The sequence below is a fragment of the Lissotriton helveticus genome, chromosome 8 (genome assembly GCF_964261635.1).
Source record: "Lissotriton helveticus chromosome 8, aLisHel1.1, whole genome shotgun sequence".
NCBI classification, from domain to species: Eukaryota; Metazoa; Chordata; class Amphibia; order Caudata; family Salamandridae; genus Lissotriton; species Lissotriton helveticus.
Window position 1 is genome coordinate 215,642,916 of NC_136069.1, and position 23,251 is coordinate 215,666,166.

At 44.0% G+C, this 23,251-nt stretch overlaps 1 long non-coding RNA gene across 1 annotated transcript; it reads right to left on the reverse strand.

The window, feature by feature from the left end:
* Positions 1-2,462: 2,462 nt before the first annotated feature.
* On the reverse strand, positions 2,463-4,995 carry LOC144771556 (uncharacterized). The gene is made up of 3 exons (XR_013599340.1): positions 4,900-4,995; positions 3,355-3,492; positions 2,463-2,629 (listed from the first exon to the last, which is right to left on the reverse strand). It is a non-coding gene; the product is annotated as an uncharacterized LOC144771556 (long non-coding RNA).
* Positions 4,996-23,251: the final 18,256 nt, after the last annotated feature.

The window sequence follows — 23,251 nt, forward strand, 5'->3', positions numbered from 1 at the left end:
CGACTCTTCAGTGTCATTGAACAGGCATCCACAACTGAAGTCAACTTGTTGTGACTCGTCATTATTTTTAAAAGGCTCGGCAGCATCTGTGATCAATCATCTGATAGTGAAAGACAAGAGCAAGACAGGTATATTAAATGAATGATGCAATGCATTGCATAGGATGTTTAGCTTACTCTGAGCAAATGTGCATGGAATTGAAGTATACTAGTAAGTTCAGACTCACGTGATGGGCAATTTTTCCGTGTTATTTAATAATATAAATTATTTACGCACTTGTGATCCTACTACTACAGGTGCAGTCAGGACTTAATTTATCGTTCGTAGTCACTCACTACAGAGTAGACTGAGTTGCTGGTGCTGTGGGACTAGACGTGCCAGACCTGATAATGATGGTGACACCACACATATCATTGCACGCTGTCAGGCAGTTGGATCTGCGCTGATTGATGAACGATGTTTCTTGGAGTGGAATACAAGGTAAATACAAATAAGAGGCACAGCACAGTAGACCCAGGCTACTTCATGTGTGTGCACTGTGCAGTGGTACAGTGGTGACTGAGGATGACGCATTGATTTTGTTGATTAATTTTGAAAACGCTAGGTTGCTTTTTTAATTTTTATGCCCCTTTCTCTGGCTCAGTCAAATTGTTAGGTAAATGCAGTTTGTGTTACTGGCGACCCTGTGTCGTGGGTCTGTTCTGTGCTGGCTCCTATCTTTTCTTGTACTTCTAGATTAATAATGATGTGCAAGTAGTAGACTTATACATAACATATTGTATTGAAGCCGCCTCAGTCTGAAAGTCCTCTCTTTACGACTACTCCGCTTGTATTATTTTTTTGATCTGCACTGTATTTCAAATACACTTTGTTTAGGTCATTCACATTCTTTTGTATTTGCCTTTTCTTTTTCAATCCACACAGGCTGGACGTTTTTCACCCACTGCTATTATACTATGAGCGTCTACTCACCATTACCACTAATCATCATCATCAAGCAATTGGATGGCGGGAAACAAAGAATGATATTCTGCGTATCCTGGTTCTACGTTTATTCCTTACATTCATTGGCTAGTGGATCAAATTCAACATCATAAATCATCGTCTTCATTGTTTTGCTTTTGTTGTCTACATGCGTACTGTTTTTATTTCTCAAACCTTTCCGCAAACCCCCGTACCCATCCATTCAACAAACCCTAACCCTCTTCCACCGGGCTGCGTGGTTTCATTGAGGTGCGATGTTTGTTACATTAAATATACACCAACAATTTGATCACGCGCTTGCTGGGGCAGATGTGGTGAAAGCAACAATAGTGTCATTTCAAGAAGGCATGGCCGGGATCTTCTTCTGCTTCCCAACTCAAGCTCTGTGTATAATGCCAATTAATTTACCATTACCATCAAACAACGAATACGTAATGAATTGGCGTCATTGTTTGTGTTTAAGTTTACAGCATTATGATTTAGAAAAGTTTGACGTTGACGTGAGTACTACAACTACAGTTGAACTTCTTTTCTTCTCTTGCACTTACTTTCCAGTCCCCAAAACCATTGTTTTGTTTCAGTTTAGCAGTTGCAAAATTGTATTGGGTCAGTCGTGTAATGTACTGTACTTAATACTTATACTACCCCCACATTGTCTATCACGAAAATGACTGCCTCTTTCTTTTTGTCTCAAAATGCTACTGGCAGGGTCTGTCTACTACTACTATAACAGAAGTTCAGAACAACAGATTCTTATCCATTGTTTTGGGAAACAAATGCAGCCCACTTCATCATCAGCAATCACAGGTAAGATAAGTTTGCTGTGAGGTATAACGCAAGACAGACTGGTAGTTCTTCTAATACTACAAATATTACTCGGTGAGGGTTTACCGCATCTACCTGTCTGCATGTTAAAGATGTGGACAATATATTTTTTAATTCAAAAGCACTGTCCCCTGACCTGCATGGCCAATTAAACGTTGTGATGTTGCACAACGTACATTATTTGGTGAAACAGTCCCCCCTCCACCCCCCCAACAAACACAAATGAACTTCAAATGTTTTCTTTTGAAAATAACTTTGTCTCATTTTTATTTTAACATAACATAAAGAAAGATGATAGAAAAATAAAATATATATCAAATCTTACCCCAGGCCCACAGCTGTCCCTACCCTCCCCTAACCCCAACCAAATTTCAAAGTTAAATGTAAACCCCAACACCCAAATCCCACCCACCAACAAAAGGATTTAAAAAGGGGCAAACAACAGGGTCCATTTCAAAGCCGGCGGGCTTTCAGGTGTTTGTCCACCATGATCTTGACACGCTCCTCTATTCCATCCTCAAGCCTCGCTACCCGGCGGAGAATCTTTTCTTGAAATTCCCGGCACCTACATTTGCACGCATGTTGTGGGGGGCCGCCGATGATGTAACAATTTGGCGGCGGGCGGCTGCCTGACCACGGCGACGTAGTCCTGCAGGCTTGGGGGCCGGGGCATTGGAAGAGGCAGCAGCTGCTGCCGCCGCCTCCTCCTCCTCCTCCTCGGCCTGATCCACCAGCCGGCGGTAGGCCTCTACGATGGCCTGCAGTTTCCGCTGCCGGGCCCGGACTGCCAACTCCTTCCTTGTTGGTTTGGAAGGAGTAACTATAAAGAAAGAAACAGAATTGTTGTAATCCAAAATCCCCGCAAATCAAGAACACAACATTGATTCAACACATAGTGGCACAGTAGCACTAGCAAGCAAGCTGAGTACAAAAAATTGTGTTGCATCTATCTTGAACATTCTACGGCCTATATAATTAATTTGTTGGACTTTTTGGCACGGCATTATGCCTGCCCTAGTAGCATGGGTGTACTTCAACGGTCACACACATTAGAACGAACACCTGTCTTTTTCATATCTCGTTTTATATTATATACTCTGATTCCGGGAAGGCGGGAACAGTCTCAAACTAACATTAATTAACAGGGGGCAGCTAGTAGTACATGTCTAGTAGAGACTATCATTCTTTATATCGCGCAACAAACCTTATTTGGTTTGTGTTTCACCAGCAACGACCCATGCATCCAGTCGTCCCCTCCTTCCCTTGCCTTTGGGTTTGACCAAAACACCGCTGCTGCTGAGACTATCCACTAACCACCGATATAGGGTGTGTCTCCCAACCACGCTGGCAGCTGTGTTTTCCCCTTTCCATGCTTCAACAACAACCCATGCATCCGACTGCTATCAGCCACCTGCATTACTGTAGTGGTAATGCTAGGCATGGTAATGACAAGTAAAGGTAACATCATATATTGTCCAGTAGAGTACAGTGAGGAAGTTTTCCCCTCCCACCAAGTAATGCGGATCACTATTGAATGTAACTTACCATCGCCCACCGCTGTTGGCTCCCCCCCCACTGCTGCTGGTGCTGGTGTAGGTGCCTCTGATCCTCCTGTCCCCGCCGGGATCGCTGACGCTGCGCCGCTGTCCCCGTCGGCACTGGTGGATGGTACGGGTTCTGCACCTATAAAAATAAGTACACCTTTTTAGATGGATACACAGACCCCATTGTACTTGTTCACCAAGAATGGAGTTCTTCAAAACAGTTAAGTACAATGTACGTAATCAGTAGGAGTCCACATTGCATAGTACAGCAGAGTCACTACACATATTAGCATTCATTGTTATGGTATGGTACCCAAGCTCATCTCATCTGTACTGCTACTCTAGTCCTTGGAAATTTGAAGTGAACTATGTAACCTTTGTACATCAATGTATCCAGTTTTGCGCATGCTACCTCGCAGCTTGTTGCGCAGTACGAGAAGACGCCTTTGAGGCAACATGATTGTTCAATGCATACACCTGAAGAGGTTGGAAAATAAAAGGGCCCGTATTTAAGTTTTCTATGTGGATTGTGGAATAGAGTTTGCTTACAGGTTACAACTTCTTTTTAGCATGGCTGCATAAAACTGGCCTAAATGTATTTCATACTGTCTAACGTGCACCACTTTTGTCATTAATTTTCGGCAGATGAGAAGATTTCCTTCTACGAAGCTGACATTTCCAGAGCTTACCAAAAAGAGGCATATGTAACCAGTATATGTTGAATGGTGAGGGGTCTCCGACATTTCCCACATTTCCCTATCGTGCACTAGTAGCTGTACAAATGTTGATTACTTTATTCGGCCTTTTTTAACTCTGGATTTTTTCTGGTGGGCCCCTCGACGTATTTCACGGAACAACTTAAAAACATTGATGTTACTTACTTACTTCTAACAAAATTAAGCTTTTGAAGTACCACTTTGACTCTGAACTGAAGTTTATTTTCAGTGTCTGTTGTCTTGTAGACTCACACGAGTGAGTGAGCAAAAGGGGGTTTCTTAGGTTATGGTTTGTGTAATAAAAGCATTGGGCATCTTGGTATTGGGGTTCAGGAGTGTGATAATTGAATAATTGACCAATGACTGAGCCCATATAGGTTGTCGTTCAGTGAATTGTGGGTTCCTCAGAGTTCTGTGACTGAGGTGTAAGTAAGGTCCAACCTGCCTATCAGCACCAACATCCAATTTTCTGGTGCATACATAGTTATGTAATATGTATATGACTCCATAGAAGATAGAATACCCACAAGACTAGTAGTGGTATACTAACGTTTACAAAATACTAGACAAACATCTGGATGCATACTTGGTTGGTGTCAATTGCCAAAGCAGAGACATTACAGAGGAAAAAACCTAAGACAGAAGTGGACCCTGTGCCTACAGCTATTCTAATTTTTTTTTATCACATATTTATGGAAAAGATTAATACCTTTACTAAAGAGTCAAAATTTCTTTAGGAAGTAAATGTAATTAATCGGTTGAAAAAAAAAAGCTCCGTTACAAAGTTAGGGAAATATCATTGTTCCAAAAGAAAGCACTGTTGGACTTACTGGGGACAGCAGCAGGATCCTCAGTAGAGGAGCTCTGTGCCTGTGGTGGTTCACCCGCCGACTCGGTCCCAGCATTCTGCTTGCCCCTGGGTTCTGTGGTTCATGTAAGAAATAATAAACAAAGAGAAAAACATTGAGTGCTGTGAAACATAGACATCATTTCAAAAACCACTGCTAGAACATTAAAAGAAACAAACATTGATCTACCAAATTACTACTGCCTTGCAGGATTCACTGACTGTATACTTGTAGAAAACAAATCAAATGTTCCATAAACATTCTGATTGCAGATTACTAAGTAACACAGAGGCAGTAACACCTGAACAACACCACCGATTCAAGAGATTCAAGAATGGGGTAATCAATTATCTGTGAGTAGTCATTTATTTTTCATTTTTGCCAGCAAAATGCATAGATCACAAGGAGGAGACATGCAGAAATTTTGTGCATACACGAAATTGTACGTTCGTTGCATCATATTTTGTTCTGCTACTGACTGAATGCTACTGCTGCCAAGCCTACCACTCATTAAACAAACTACATCAGTTCTATGGAGGGCTGAGGCAGGGGTGGCTCTAGGCTCATGGTGGTCCTCCTGGGCAGGGAGCGTAGGTAGGGGGCCCCGGAAGAGGAGGTCGGGGCGGAGGACGGAGGACAGTGAAGAGGGGGAGTCAGGGTGTTTGGAAGTGGAACAGAGCCGGAGGCAACAAATCCCTGCCAGGGGCCGCCACGCAAATATGTATCCATCCTCAGAGGATTATTAAATTAAGGATATATTGGTGCGGTGGCCCCTGAAGTTTGGTGGCCCTGTGCAGTTGCACAGCTTGCACATGCCTAAAGCCGGCCCTGGCTGAGGTAAGAAGAACAAAGTAACTTCAGCATTCATTGCCAGAGGAGGATTCATGCAGAAGAGAAGGCCGTGAAAAAAATGCTACAATATGCAAACTACGTACAATTATCCATCCACCGCTATTGCACTGACGGACAAAGAAAGGACAAGACTCTATTAATAGCATTAACTAACTTCAGTTCTCTACAATAAAGAAAATCTCACATCAATAAACAGCAACAGCTAGCGCCAAGTTGAAACAACACGCAAGAGTCAGTGAAGAAGAACAGTGTCATACAATTACAGTAGATATACCGGAATACATTGGAAATGTAACTAGGAGCAACAGTCATCGCGTTACTTATTCAGCCAATATTTACAAAGATACAATAACAATATTTATACTATATATATATATATATATAACTATATATATATATATATATGTATATATATATATATATATATATATACACACACACACACACTTTTTTTTGGGTAGCCACTCACCAAGACCCACAACCTCGACACCAAGCAGGTCCAACAGGTCCTGCTCCCGGTCCAAAATGTCGGCCCAGCGGTGGGACAGCTGATGGTGGGTACGCCGGATACCGGAGCAGCGGAAGACTGCCCGGCGCACCTTCGCCCACCGCCGGAGACGCTCTTCAATACGCCGGAAGCCGGAGCCGGGCCTGCCGCCTGCTGCCAAGGTCAAGGGGAGGTGGCGCTGGATAAAAAAGACCAGGGCAGCCACCTCCTCCTCCCCAAAAAGTTGGCGGGCGGTCACTCCTGCGGGGCGCATTCTGCCACAAGGCAGCCGGGTTTTTTTGGGCACAGCCGCCTTGCCCTTTGAGCCGCCGATGCTGCTGGCACCCTTCACCATGGTTCTGGGTGGAGGGGAGAAGAAAAGTTGAAGACAAAAAGGTAGGGGAAGGAAGAAACAAGGTAAAAGAAGGAAGTAATATAAAACAAGAGAAAAGTTGCAAAAAAGTTGTAAAAGTAGAAATAAAATGAAAAATATAAACCTAGGCACAGAGAGAGATAGGTAATAACTAAAGAAAGTTTGAAAAAGTGAGTGAAAAGACCAGGATTGCAGAGATAGGAGTTAGATGCTAAAGTAGGCCCAAAACCATAGCCAGAGTGTGAAATCCAAGATGGCTCCGCCCGTCGCGACCGCCTGGGTATGTTCGCGTGATATTTGACGCGATCACGCACTTTTGTAGTGCGAACGAGAAGATGAGTTCCCGAACAGGTCTTACACAACGCGAACACGTTACTTGTGACCCGGAACAGGAAATAAGGGAACGCAAGCGGGCGGGACAAACCTCTTGGGTAACTTAGCGCGCTAGCTATCTCGAGCATGCAGGCAGCGCCCCGAACACGCGCACCGCGCTCCCGAAGACGAAAAACGGCGTGCGAACGGGTCTAGCAAGCAACTACGCATGTCCGCGGAGCTACGCGTAGGTCGCGGAGTGCAAGTGCGTCTTCACGTAGCTCCGCGGAGTGCGGCTCCGCGAACTACGCCCAGGGTTATTTTAAAACCATATTATACATGCAAACACGACGCCCCCACCTGAAGTCAGCGCCAGCCGCGGTCCGTGAAGGTAAGAGCAGTGAGTGGTGGGGCCAGGTAAAGGGGGATTTTGAGGGACAATGCAGAGGGAAAATTAATTGTTTATTTAATTTTCCCTCTGCATCATATCTCAAAATCCCCCCTTACCCGGCCCCTCTGCCCCACTGCTGTTACCAGCACGGACCGCGGCTGGTCAGTGCCTGGTGCGATCGCACTGCTCTAGAGCCACCCTGCTCAAGGGCCCTGTTACCTCAGTGACAGAGTCACTGCCACTCTATGGTGTGTTGCTTCATAGGCCTACCTGCAAGACTGAAGGTGAACTTTAGAATGAATTGTGACGGACAAGCCTTCTAGGTTAACCCATACTTGCCACTGCTAGGGTCCACCTGCTGGTGCTAAGACACCAGGGCTTCTAAGGTCTTGTAGGGCCTTCTAAGGTCTAGCATGGGAATGTGCTGCATCAGGAGAGTGGTCTGGTGGATGGGTCATGAAGGCTGAACCTGGTTCTCCAGTTCCAAATTCAGCAGCTCTGACCATAGTGCCCCCTCCTCTCCCCCACTCAACACCATACTGCCCCACTGAGAGAAACTTGAACTGCATTGACCCGCTATAAACACCTGGATGTGACTCAATTCAAATCACACACTAGACAAGAGCAATATGCTGCCTAAAAAAAATTAACAACATTCTAGAAAAAGCAAACACTCATAGGGAATACAAGATTAAGTAAAACATGTGAAATGTAAGCAGGTCACAACATGGCTACCTTTTTATTTTTACACTCATTATTCAGAAATTAGTGAGTGCTTTTGCATGAAAAGTTAAGGCCACGACTACAGGGCGTAGAAGGAACCCGTTTCAATGCCCATTGCTTATATCCTTACAAAACATAAGCAGTATTGTTTAAAAAGACCAATTTTGTGAACAAAAAGCCGCTGTACATAATTTGTTTTCCAATTCACCCATCAAGCAGATATTTCAGTACCTCCAGAAATAGTGCACTTTCCCACCCAAGGTAAGCAATGTTGAGAGATGAGAAAACAAAAGTAGCGCTTCGCTGGCATACACTGTAAAGTGGTGCGAATGGTTTTAGGTGTGAATAAATCAATCTGGCCACCTTGCAAACACCCTGTCTTGCTTTAGTTTGTTAGTTAGTTAGTTATTTTTCATATTCTGAATGTTTTATTTCTCTCAACCCTGAGGCTGCACACTTAGAAATTGAAAAATGTCAGAAAAAGAGACTTTCCCAGCAAACATGTTTTTCTTTTTTGGATCCATTTCACAGAGGAGCAAATAAACGAAAGGAGGAAAGAGAATGTAATGCCTGGCTGTTCTTAATGTAATGACTGTCTCTGACTCACGTTTAACTAGTAGATAGAGGGCTGTGCCTTCTTGATTTGTTGGACATAAGTGGAATGAATCCTGAATTCAATGATCGTTTCCAAAACCGATGTGTTTATTGTGAATTTTCACACATGAAACAAAGAACAGCCGACACGTGTGGCCTGACGGCCGTGGGCTTTCTCAAGGCTGTATTTACATGAAAGACTTATGGGACAGTGAGGAGTGTCGCACAACAAGAGATTATAATGATTGGAGGAAAAAAAACAGAGCGAGAGAAGAAAAAGAGAGAAAGGATAAGGAAAAAAATAAATAAGTAAGGAAAACCATAAGGAAAAAAACATCAATAATGATGAAGAGATCATAAACTTAACTTAACTTAACTTAAACTTAAACTATGGATAGCAAATGAGGGGGAGAATTAAAGAGTGGAAAAGCATGGGACAAGAGGGGGCAACAAAAGGCAAAAGCATGAGAAATTCTTTATATTTCATAATTCACATTGGCCCTTCAAAAGCACTGAATGGTCTAACACATTATAGTCTCTCCATTAATATCTCATCGTCAAAGAGGTACATTACATAGACACATGATGCAGGAAAATAAAGCTAATGCAAAGCAAGGAGAAATGCCTAATGACTAATGGGTATTGTGTGTCATGGGCAAGGCATGAAAAAACACATATTTAAACGTGAATTATTAAATTTCATAATTCACATAGGCCCTTTAAGTCATGGCTGCTGGAAGGTCTAACACGTTATAGTCTCTTTGTTATTGTCTCATCAATAAAGGCGTACATTTCACAAACATACAAGGTGAACCTTGCAGCATTTTGGAATTGGTGCAAAGCAAAGTGCATAATAACTAGTGGGTATTGTGTGTCATAGGTATCAAAAGTTGATGAAAGAATTTATTACAGAAGAGAGAGCAAAAATGTGTTGAAAGTTCAACGTATGGGGCAGGAGCCATGAAACATTCTGCTTGTTAAGTATTGAGGTGGCACTAACATATAGGGTATAAAACAGTATAAAAGAGGGCATCAAGCTCACCAGCAAGTTGTTGCTGGTATTCCAGTCCCTAGAAAAGAAAGCATGGTGGGACCGATGTAAGGAACAGGTGGCAACGTGGCAAAGTGGACGAAAAAGCATATTAACACGTTTGTGGAAGAATAAAAGTGCTGAGAGGCCACTATACCAGAAAACGAAAAGTACTTGAAAAGTGAAGCATGTCCTAGCTGGAGCGAATAGGGGACCAAAGTGAATGCGGAAAAAATATCCGCGGAAAAAATATCTATAAGTGCGAGATAAATTACCCCGAACCCAAGCAAGAATAAAAAAAAAAACGTAAAGTACTAGAATGTAAGGAAAATGTTTGCCAGAGGATTGTAGGCTCCTGCTCGAGAGCATGATCTGCAACTTCAGAACAGGCTTTGAGAAATAAAAACACAGACGGGGATGAGAGGTGCAAGGTCACACGAGTAGTTAACCTATGTGGATAATTCTTCTGGTAAGTCATTGCGTGAGATGACTGTCTCTGACTCACGCAGGGGTCAGTTCCACACGACCAAATCGGCCCCAGCAACAGAACCGGCCCCCTGTCACAAAACCGGCCCCCACCCCCTCCAGCCTACCGGGGATTGCCCGGTGCCCGGACTTACCAGTCCGGCCCTGACTAGTACCCCGTGGTACTTACCCAAAAGGAACCATTTGTAGCTTTATAACCATACTCTCTGAAGGCAGTCACCTGGGCAGAGTGGCAAAATGGGACTGGTAGAACCCAAGAAGCGACTCCAGTCCTTCCCGTACTCACGGGTGACTGTGGGCGCTATATAGCACAGGCAATATCTGGCACCTCCTCTCTGCAGTCAGTCACCAGGGCAGAGAGACAATATGGGGCTTGTAGTCCCCAACAAGCCAGTCCAGTCCTTCGGCACTCATTTTTGGGGACTCAATCAATCAATCAGGTAAATTAAAGTGTGCTACTCACCCGTGAGGGTCTCAACACGCTGGGGAGGAGGGAGGTGCAGCTCCGAAAAGACAGGTCTTGAGGCTCTTCTGGAGTGTCTGATGTTAACCGGGAGCTTGTTCCAGGCCTTAGCTGCGATGTAGGAGAAGGCTCTTCCACCTGCTCTGGTTCTGCAGATGTGCAGGGTTTCTGCTAGGGCGAGGTCTGCGGAGAGAAGGTCTCTTCTGAGTACGTGGAAGGAGATTTTTTCATTGAGGTATTTGGGTCTGGTGTTGTGGAGTGATTTGTAGGCATGGGTGAGTAGCTTGAAGGTGACTCTTCTCGACGGGGAGCTAGTGGAGGTCTCACAGGTGTTGAGTAATGTGCGTGTAACATGGGATGTCAAGGACAAGTCTGGCCGCTGTGTTCTGGATGGTCTGGAGTTTGCATAGCAGGGATTTACTGATTCCAGCGACGAGGGCGTTTTCTGTTGTCCAGTGTGCTTGTTATGAGTGCGTTGGTGATGGTAATTCTGGCTTATGGGGGGATCCACTTGAAAATCTTGAGGAGGATGCAGAGGGTATTGAAGCAGGTGGAGTTGATGCCGTTGATTTGACGGGTCATGGTGAGGGAGGAGTTGAGTATGATGCCGAGGTTCCAGGCGTGATCCCTGGGGTAGCGGGGGGTGCCAAGGGCGGTGGGCCACAAGGTGTTCCCCCCGGCTGAGGGGGTGGATCCAAGAATGAGGACTTCTATCTTCTCCGAGTTGAGCTTCAGACAGCTGCTGCTCATCCAAGCTGCAAAGTTTTTAATTCCTTTCTGGAAGCTGAGTCTGGTGGTTAGGGGGTCCTTCGTAAGAAAGAGAATGACCTGGGTGTCGTCAGTGTAGAATACTATGCTGAGTCAATGCTGTCTGATGATGGCATCGAGGAGGGCCATGTAGATGTTGAAGAGCGTGGGACTAAGCGATGAACCTTGGGGTACTCCACAGTTGCACTCTGTGGGTTCGGAGAGGAAAGGCAGGAGTCTGCTCCTTTGGGTTCTGCAGGCGAGGAAGGAGCAGAACTAGTCGAGGGTGGTTCCCTGTATGCCGGCGTTGTGGAGTCTGGCTGCGAGAGAGCGGTGGGAGACGAAGTCGAAGGCTGCGGAGAGGTCTAGCAGGATGAGGGCTGCGGTGTGGCCTTGGTCGAGGAGTGTGCAGATGTCGTCTGTGGTGGCGAGGAGGGCGGTCTCGGTGCTGTGGTTACTGTGAAATCCGGATTGGGAAGAGTCGAGGATGGCGTACTCTTCAATGAAGTTTGTCAGCTGGGCGTTGACAATCTTCTTTGTGACTTTGGCTGCGAAGGGGAGGAGAGTGATGGGTCGGTAGTTTTTACGGTCTGTTGGGTCTGCATAGGGTTTCTTGAGGAGGGGCTTGACTTCTGCGCGTTTCCAGTTATCGTGGAAAGTGCTGGATTCGAAGGTGGCGTTGATGGAGCATCGTATCTCGGGTCCCATGGCGGCAGCGGCTCTGTGAAAGATCTTCAGTGGTGCCCGGGGTCCAGGCGGTGATGGTGGGCTGGCTGTCATCGCTGGAGGGAAGGGTGGTTTCTGGAGTCTGTTCACTGAAGTTGTCGTAGAGAGCCTGGATTTTCAGGTGGAAGTAGGAGCCAAGCTTGTTGCAGAGGTCCTGGGAGGGTGTGACGTCTGTGGCTTCGCTGGGGGGTTTGGTGAATTGCTGGATGATGCTGTAGAGTTCCTTTGAGTTGCTGGAGTTGGTGAGGATTTTATTCCGGATTAAGGTCCTCTTGGTGGATCTTATGAGTTGGTGGTATTCTGTTACGGTGTTCTTGTATGTGGTCTGGTCTTCACTGGTTTTGCTGTTCCTCCATCGTCTTTCGAGACGTCTGCAAGAGCGTCTGGCTTTTTGGAGGTCAGTGGAGAACCAGGTGGTCTTCAAAGTGCGATGTCTGTCTGAAGTGCGGAGGATTGGCACTTATTTTTATTCATCAGATATTTCCCAAGACCAAGAGAGGGAAAAACACACCAAGGGGAAAGATGGAGTGAAAAATAGATGGAAAATCCACACAAAGGAAGAAAGCAGGAACCCACAAGAGTGAGATAAATGGGCAGAGACTGGCAGCAAACTTTGTGTTCAGCGCACTGTCATTTAATAGCAACCCCCGCGAGTTTTTGAGCAGAACTTTAGACGATGACACTCAATCTTTTACAAATTAGGTACTGGCAGAGATTAATAGGCATTCCTTGCTTCACTTCAAAGAATATTAACTGGATTTGGTGACATTCAAGAGAAAAGGTCACCTTCAATACAAGTTGTGCAGCGACACCAGAGTAAGACAAGGTGGAGTTGAGCATTTTCACCACCCACCCTGCGAGCTGTTCCATGTGGTTCCAGTCAATGACCAGCCCAATGTTAAGTTTAGTTGCAATCATTTTAAGTTCAGTAATTGGTTGCATTTCCGTCTCTTCCTGTGATTATGACTGACGCACGTAGCGCACGACAGAGATTGCGTAAACAAGTGTATGCCCTGGTAACTGAAGACAGGAGGAAACGCTCCTGCTAAAACAAACACCTTGCACTTCTTAATCTAATTAGTATTCAGACAGCTCTCTTTCTGTGAGGCACTTCATAGCTAATGTCTATGTTGGCAGGGTATTTCAGCGACGTGAGGCAACATTGCTAGGCAACAAAATGCTTTGAAAGCAAAACGGCGCTACATAATGATTTCCGATTATCTCAAAAGCGTAGCCGTTATATGCTCTTTCTAGTATTTGTTCAAAAATTAGTATGTTGTGATGAAAGGTCCATACATGGATTTTCACTGTGTGTTTTCCTTCTGTTGCAGCTGAAAATGCATTAATTTGTTAACAAGTTTACAAAGAAGCTATACATATGTAAATAAAAAAATATGTTTGTGTGCATGGACCTCAATTCACTAACATGCCTGGGGAAGCGGTAGTGACATCACATGCCCTTTTGCCTTCACTTTTCACTCGCACATACATACTCACACATACACACATTCACACACAATGTAATTAAGGGCGTGGCTTAAAACACATAAGCTAAAAATCTGTGTGCTGCACGACTTGGATTTTGCTGTTTCTGTCATTACATCTAGTTATATGATACAACAAGTAACATCATACCTACAACAAGTCGGGACAATTGGCTTTGTCAATGGTTGTTAATTGCATAAGATAAATAAGCAGCAACTATGGCTTGAATATTATTGAAAAAGCTTCCACTTAAAGCCCTCCTGAAAAAGCTTCCACTTAAAGCCCTGCTGACACCATGACAATGTTGCTGCTCCTGAGTTTCAAACAGAGAAGGGAAACTGAGAGAGAAAATTGCTCTCTTTAAGAGATTTCCCTTCCCTTACCACGCTCACCTGGCATGACGTCATGCCGTAACTTCTCCACTAGTGAGAAGTGTGAGCTGGGGCACATCAATGTGCCTGCTGTCACTGCAGTCTGGGGAAAAAAACGGGCCACCTGTGCCAGGGCACAAACCAAAGCCCAATAGAGACCCGTTTCGAGGCCCTCCTTAAAAAACTGCTGGTGCTCAGACCCGGTGAGACCCGGTCCACTTAAAGCCCTGTTCACAAGCATACAAACAGCATACCGTTTCACTTTCCTCAGCTGCTATGGAAGGTCATACCGCAACTAATTGAGTTTGAAGAGTAACAGTACACCAGCACTCTGCACTGCAATCCCGGGACTCTAATTTGGCACCCTATACTAATCCTAGTCAGAGTAACCCATCGCACTGCACTGCATCCTATGTACACTAAAATGGTACACTGTACTACATCTGTTGAAGGTAACCCAGTACACTATATTGTATCTTAGGGACATGGGCCTGGCACATCCTAGCAAAGTAATGCAGCACATTGCACTGCATTGCTAAGGACACTAACCTTGCACATTGTACAACATCCAGAGAGAATAACTCCGCACACTGTGTGCATTGACTCCTGGGGTCGCTATCCTCAACCTGATAATAACACATTGGACTATATCCTAGTAAGTGTAGCCCAACTCTCCGCATTGTTACCTGTGGACACTCACCTGGAACACTGTACTATTTGCTAAGAAGAACTAATTTCTTATTACACTAATAGTGAATAACATAATATAATTATAATATTAGAATGTTATTTGCTATTAGCGTAAAAAATAATTGACAGAAAACAAAGAGAGTGGCGACCCAACCAACATCCATAAGGTCAAGCTGCCACTATGTTCCTGTCACTGGTTTTTGCCACCTCTGACGCCAGGGGTTGCAAAGGCAGTGCCAGGGTCTACAAGGGGTAAACCAGGGGCCGTAAGCTGTGACCCCTGAGGACCCTTAAATGCCGTCATGTCTTGCTTTCAAGGAGTCTCCCGTCCCACTCTATGTGTCCCACCTGAGCTATGCCCAAAAGAATGCTCAAATGTCCTCAGTGCATGTGCCTACCTGGCTGCTGCTTATTGGCCGTGATTTGGCACTACCAATGGCATTCAGAGCCGCGATGTTGGTGAGGATAAAAACAACACTGGGGAAGAACCAAGTGACTGATTGCACATTTGATCCTGTGAGGAATATGATATACCCCTAATCCCAATTCATGCCTCTTGCCAAAGACTACTGGGGGAATAAAACAATGGGGTTGACCCGGCAGGAGGGAGGACGTCAAGAGGGAGCAAGTGTGCTGCCCACAGGGGATTGTTATCAGGGGTATGATTCAATATTCACAAATTGGATTGTTTAGTATTTATCTCTGTTGTTTGATTAAAAGTAATTGATTTCCCCCAAAAAAGCATTGGCCTGGACATCAAGTTATTGTATCCGAGATGAAAAACAAAGAAAAAAGGGGCAGGGGACAAAGCATAGAAAGGGGAGGAAGAAAAGAAGATGCCAATGCCAGATAGAAAAGGGAAAGATCACTGAAATGGAGAGAAATGTAAAAAGCGATACAAGAAAAGAGAGGAGAGAAAGCTAAAGGAGACAGAAATTACAGTAGAAATGTTGGAGACAAGAAAGAGAGTGGGGATTAAAGATAAATAAGCAGGAATGGTGAAAAAAGTAGCAAAAAGAGGAGAAAGAAGATGCAGTTCTTGCAAAGGTGATGGGTGATTAGAGGAAGGGACTTCAGGGTATTATCAGATGAAGGAATGCATGATCACTGATGCCCACTATCTGCCAGCTTGCCACACTTTTGCTGTCAACCATGCAGAGGAAACTGATGTATGGGTGGGTCTGTCAATGTGTGCACTGAGCTGCATCTGGTGACCCAGTTAATCAGTGCTACTAGGACGATCAGGTGGATTATTGGCTGCAAGTATGCCAAGAGCACCCTAGCCATGGCCATATTGGATGTGCATTGAAGTTCTATGTTTAATAGGTAGTTTTGCAGCTGGGACAGCCTGCTTGTGCTGATGACATTCACTATAACTCGCCGAGGTGGTGGCAGTCGGTGAGTAGCTAAGCTGCTCAAGTGAGATGTGCCCGGCTTTGTTCTTCTTCTGTAAGGCTAAAAAATCATTTTTCCCCCACAAGATCACCACTCTCTACTTTTAGCTACCACATGGACTATACTGGGGTACGCTGTGCAGGTGGGGCCAGTACAGCACTCCTACAGGGTGGTCTTAATCAGAGAGCAAGGCAGGAACAGATAGGTCCAGTTCAGCCTAAGTTAAGAAGGACTTTGTATCAGTGATGATGCAAGCAGTGCTCATGTGTTGTTAACATTGTCATGACCATACCAGGGGAATAAATAAGCCAAGGCCAGCATCAGCACCGCCATTGCAGGTACACCAAAACTGATGAGATGAAAACTGAAAACCCATTAGGCTAACTTGTGCTGCATGGCAGCTGGAAGGGTGGGAAAACAGGTATTGCATTAGCCCTTTTCAGCTCATGGGATATTCCTGGCTCATGGAGGTTCTGCCTCTTAGTGTGGGGCTTCTCGATGCAAGGAAACAAAAGCGCAGGGTGACAGAGGGACATGAGGAGCCCGCTTCCAGTCAAGAGAGGCTGCCCACTCATGTCCTGAAGGTGTAGAGGACCTATTTTTCTCCCCTTACTTAAAAAACATTTGGGTGAAACTGTGTGATGATCATTTTCACAATTTTAGAAACAGGCAGGTCCCTTGAATCTGGCCAACTATTATGGCTTAAATAGTAAACAAGAGTACTTGCATCCGTTTAAAGCTTAAAAAAAGAAAGAAGAACCACTGGTGCCACAGTTATCAGTATACAACACAACAATTACTAAAAAAACAAATTATAAAAATACATGATTTATTAAGTGCAATGCATTATTCTGTACAAAAGTATCATAAGAAGAGGTTAAAAACACATAATTTTCTTGATCACATAACAAGGAAAAACAGGTTGACAACGTAAAACGGCACAAAGCACTGCTTTGCACTACTTTTAGGTAACTTTACTTCACAAAACAGTTTTTTGTTCTGGAAACTAAATAACAAATTACACTTTGTGGCAGTTTGCATCACTTTTGGTGATTAAGCACTAGTACAATGTGTTGATCAATACAGCTCCCTGTATGCAATAAGATGGGGATAGACTCTTCACTGGTTGCTTTTATAGCCTCCTTACACCAGGAGTTATTTGCCAGAGTAAGGGTCACAAATGAGGGGAGATGTACGGGTGCCTTTAGGTCAGAGAAAGGGGTCCGCCAAGGGTGTATCCTGGCCCCCCTCCTTTTCACCATTTATATAAATGGGTTGGAAAAACAGCTGAAGGAGGGGGGGCAGATGTGCCGCGTGTGGGAGGCCAGCCGATTCCGGCCCTCCTATACGCGGATGATGCGGTACTGATTGCCCGTACGGGCATCGGTCTACAGACACTATTGGATCGTTTTAGCTCCTTCATGGAAAAACTTGACCTAAAGGTAAACGCGAAAAAATCCCATTCTATGATAGTGGGTAAACAGAGAGGGAAATTAAGATCCAAAACCTTCATATGCAAGGGCGAGGTGGTTTCCATGGTCCCGGTTTTTCCCTATTTGGGGGTCCTTTTTGATGAAAGGGGGTCATGGGCCCCACAGTTAAAGGCGAAGAGTTTAGCCTTGGCCCGTTCAACAACTGCCCTGTTGGGTTTCTCCAAAAGGCTGGGGGCCAGGCCAATGGAAGCACTTTTGAAGGTTTATAACACCAAGTGTATCCCTATTGCCACCTATGGGGCCGCCCTGTGGGGCTATGTTACTCAAGATAAAATCCAAAGGGTAGAAAATAGGTTAATTAGACTATTGCTCTCAGTTCCAAAATCGACCCCTACATTCTCCATTCACGAGGAAGTAGATTTGGGTTATATTACAGACAAGTTGAATCTGGCACCTCTTTTACTTTGGGCAAGGACATGGCTGAATCCAGAATTAACTTTGAACCATCTTATCCTGGAGGACGTCATGTCTTTGGACCATGCCATGAACATACCCTGGCTGAAGTTTTAAAAAAATACATTTTCAGCCTTAGGTAGATTGGAACTTTTTCTATCTCCTCGTAACATTAAGAGAGAGGACGTAAAGTGGATTAAAGTCCATTTTACAGACAGGGCCCGCATTAATAGAGAGGGGAAGGAAATAATGAAACTATCTGTAAGAGCACACTCTATGTTAATCACTACCCCAACCCTGGAACCATACCCGAATTTTGTTACAAGACCCCTTCATAGTTTTTTATTAACGAGATTCAGGTTTAACCTGATTCAATTTTCTTTGGGCTGCTATCCATCATGGAATCACCCGAAAGATGCCCCCCCTTGTGATTGTGATAATTTCTCTGAGCAAGATACCATGCATTTTACAATGTTTTGTGGGTTTTATACTGCTGCTAGGAAAAAACATCTGTTACCCGTGCTGAGGGAGGTGGGTTTCATCCAAGTTAGACCTGCTTTAATTTACCTCCAGATGTTGGGCAATATTTACATTACTTTTAGTGTTGCCAGTTTCCTAGCAGAAGCTTATCGTATTAGAAAAAAACGAGCTCCACTGAACATTTTATTGTAAATAAGGTATCTTTTAATAGTGTCAGACACGATGTAGTTTGGTCAACTTTGGGTTTGCCCTGTTATTGTATTATTTATGAAATGTGATTTTAATGTATATGTATTGTATGTGCTTTTTATGGGTTTTTTTTTAAATCGAATAAAGCGTGCTTTGACTGACAATACAGCTCCCTGTATGCAATGCAGGCATTGAAAGATCAATTTGTGAGTGAATATTTTCTCACATTTCAGTCCATCGAGTCAGTCCCTGTGCACGCAAAGTTACAATGTACATTTTTATTTGATTTTTAAATTACGTTTTCTGCAGTGTTTTTCCTGGCTAATCCCAAGCAGACGGGGACAGAAAAGAAGTGTACATACCCTTGTGACTTGCAAGGAAATAAATACATTTTTTTGAAGATGCTCATGTGATTGCAAACCATTGAATGTTTATGACTTTAGAAACGTAAGAATTAACTATGTCATTTTTTTATTTTTTATGTTGGACAGCTTCCCCTGTGTGAGGGGCAACTGTAGGTATTAGTGAAAACAGACTGTGGTCCAGGGCCAGGCCCAAGGTCATTATAACACGAGCACCCGGTATGCACAGTTTTCTCATTAATATTTTCACAGCAAATTTTGCAGTGGTATTATCAATGATCTCATAGAAGATGCAATGAGGAATGTAATATGTGGGGTAATTAGCAGTGCTTGGTCAGGGCGTGAGTTATAGTTACCTTAAGGCACCAGTTATAGTTACTTGAGATAACTATAACCATACTGCTGAATTTCTATGGTTTTGTATGTGTAAAATCTTTACCTAACTATAACATCCCTATAACCTTTGGTTTTTAGTGAATATCAACGGATTTTTAAAATTCTAATTCCTATCTATAATGTCCCTGTAACCTTTGTTTTTTTCAGTGAATTTCTACATTTTTGTAATCATATTTCCTAACTAAAACATCCCTATAGTTCGGGACTGTGAGAGGTTTTGTGGGTGTTTAAGTGGCTGTGTGAGTATGTGGTGATGGTATCAGTGTGTGTGTGACTGGCTCTGTGAGTCTGTAAGTGGGTGTGTGAGTGGCTGTGTGGGTCTGTGAGTGGCTGTATGGGTGTTTACGTGAAGGTGTAAGTGGGTGTGTGAGTGCCTCTGTGGGTCAATAGGTGTGCAAGTGGTTCTCTGGGACTCTGAGTGGGTGTTTGAGCGACTGTATGAGTGTGTAAGTCAGTGTGTGAGTGGTTTGGTGGGTTTCTGACTGGGTTTGTGAGTGACTGTAAAGGGTGTGCTAGTAGTTGTGTGGGCATATAAGTGCGTGTGTGAATGGATGTGTGGATGTATATGTGACTGGCTGTGTGGGTCTGTGAGTGGGTGTGTGAGTGATTTTGTGAGTGTGTATGTAAGTGCCTGTACAGGTGTGTGAGAGGTTGCATGGGTATGTACATGGGTGTATGAGTGGATGTGTGAGTGCCTGTGTGGGTATGTGAGTGAGTGTGTGAGTGGTTCTATGGGTTTCTGAGTGGGTGTGCAAGTGGTTGTGCAGGTGTGGGTGTGGTTGCATGTGTGTGTGTGGGTGTGTGAGTGACGGTATGAGTGTGTAAGTAAGGTATGTGAGCAGTTGCATGGGTCTCTGAGTGGGTGTGTGAGTGGCTGTACTGATGTCTGAGTGGTTGAGTGAGTGATTGTATGGGCATGTAAGAGGGAGTGGGAGTGTGTGAATGGATGTGTGGATTCATGTGTGACTGGCTGTGTGGGTCTGTGACTGGGTGTGGGAGTGATTTTGTATGTCTCTGCATGGGTGTGTGAGTGGCTGTACGGGTGTGTGAATGGTTGTGTGGATGTGTAAGTGGGAGTGCAAATGAGTGTGTGAGTGGGTCTGTGATGGGGTGCATTTTTTACTAGGGGTCTGAATCCGCATGCACACGAATAAAAATAATCTTTCCCATGAGAGATCCCTCACATACCCCTCCATCAGTACCTCTTTACACTTTATTTCCCCTTCACCAGAAACCGTATTCCGATTGACAAAATGATGCCCACAACTTTTCTCTCAGGTTTCTGCCAGCCAATCACGGCACTGCTGTTGGCACGTGGTGGTGAATATCTAGAAATACATAAATCTTTTTTCTTTAATAAGTCCAAAAGTACTGAACTGATTTACACCAAATTACAAAAAGCACTCTTTCTGGACCAAGATCTAGCTTTCTGTCTAATCTGATATGATTCCTTTCAGCAGTTTGGGCTGTGGTTGTGTCTAATCTCCCTAATTGCAATTTGGGTTTACTGTTATAGTTAGGACCACATTTTCCATAAGAAACCCGTTTTTTGTTTTGCCAAAAACGTTGGTGCCACTTCACAAATCTTCACAAAATTTTCCAAAGCTCCCCCTTTTTGGTTCAGCTACTGTGTTGAAAGTTTCGAGGTGATCTGTCAAGCGGGGGCTGAGAAAAAGGGGGGGTTCCAAAATACATTTTCTCCATGTTATGTCTAAGGGGATTTTGAATTTTTTGGACACAACTAAAGTCCGAACTGCTGAAAGGAATTAGATCAAATTTGGCAGAAAGCTAGATGGGTGGAACCATGGACCCCAGATTAGAGGCTGGGTCTGTTAAGATGGGGTTCTCAGGGCTGCACGGCCCCCTCGCATTATTTAAAACATAATAAAATGAAAGGCTGGGCCCCACGGAGGGGAGCCGTGTGACCCCTGTCCCTTAAAAAAAGACCTCTCTGTAAAAAAAGTAAATAAATAAATAAATAAACATGTGGAATTGGCAAGTCGCCGTAGGCCCATCCCCTTTCTTTACTACTCTGCAAACGTGCCTCCTGGGTCAGTGCTGGTTGGAGAATGAAGTCCAATTGTATCCAGAGGGACCTTGAGGGCCCACAAGACCTCCTGTTACCTCCAGTAAGTCCCACACAGCGGGACTGCTGAGAGGTCTTTGGAGGCTACGCCCCATTTTTCCACCACTCTGCAAATGCGCCTCCTGGTCCACTACTTATTGGGGGATGAATTCCCCTTCGCTGCTGAGGGTCCGTGGGGGCCAACAAGCCCTCCTGTGTTAAAAAATCATTTGTGATTGAAAAGGGTGTTCTTTTCAATCACAAATGATTTTTAACACAATTTGAATAAAAGAAGATACTTGAGGAAAAACTACTATGGACACGTACTTGGTAATTTGGTCTGTGTCTGTTTTCTGTTGTGTTTAGTGGTGCACCTTTGCGATTGCTTTGAAATTGTTAAAATCCTGGTTTGGATTGCAACGTGGCAGTGGGTGCATTAACAGTGTGCACACATTTGGTGGGTGATTTCCAGTTTATTTATATTATTTAGGGATAGCGGGTCAGGTGCTGGCCTATTGCAGGGTTCACTGTCAACATCTGTTTGATTTACGTAAGATAAATCTCACCATATCAACCATAAAGCAAAAAAAAAGGTTACTGGTGCTATTTTGAAATATTTCATACATATATTTGTGTTTAAGGATTCTATTGGGTTGATGTTCTCATTATTCAGTCAATAAAAGTGTACACCAAATCAAGAGATGATTGGCCAATGAAGCACAAGGAAACCACTTGAAATGTATTTGGAGATAGGTCAGGTACATTTCCCTGCTATCTTTATTGAAAATGAGTACTGTGGTAATCCAGTTGAGAAAATAAGAAAGATTACAGGCTACACTAGTTTTGCTTCTGTTGTTAATGGAACTCCAGACAAGACAAGAGCTTAGCAAGCATCATCTGAACAGGGTCAATTTGATTAAAATATGCCTGTCATGTTGGCTTCTTTGGGTATAAACAAGGATATATAGCTCTTGTAATAAGCTGGTAATCATATTTGAATATGTTGTAGCCCCACACACAAAGACCTGGGGGAACCTGCTGCTCTGTAGGCTCATATGTAACAGGGTAAATTAAATTACTATTTAAGGGAACAGCAATGGAGTTGGAGAAAGTCATTACTTTGTGGGAGAGGAGTTGGTCTAATGGCTATAGCCCTATTAGCAAGCTGTCGCTAACAGCAGTTAGCGACAGCTTTTAGGTGAGAGCGAGCGGTTTAGGGCCCGCTTTGCTTGTTAGCGATATTTATCGCTAATGACATGCAAAGTGGGCGTACCCAAACTGTTAGCGACTGAAAACAGTCGCTAACATCGCTATCGCTTATTAGCAAGGCAGGTGTAGCGATGGAAATATTCGCGCTAAGCGCGAATATCTCCAAATACTAACACCTTCCCAGACCAGTTCTTAGCCATGTTATCCAATGGGAGGTGGATAACATGGCTTAGAGCATTTTGTCGCTAATGCGTGAATATTGCTGTATTCTCAGCGATATTCACGCATTTCGCCGCTATCGCCGGAAAATGTATCTCTTTGGAGATAAACGTTGGTAATAGCACGTTATCTCAATGATAAATTCCGGCGATGCTCAGCGATAAAAAAATCGTCGCTAAGCCTTTTAAGCTATAAATATCACTACTTGTTGGTAATATGCCCCTTAATCTCCCGGTGCCTAACAAAAACTAATGTTTCCTCATGTAATGCAACTGGTCCTATGTAAAGCGCTCTGATACCCGATTCGGGTCAAGTTCGCGCTATATAAAACTCTGTAAAAATACATACTTGGGGATATTTAGCGATATGTCTCAGCACTGCCGGTTCCCAACAATATCTCATG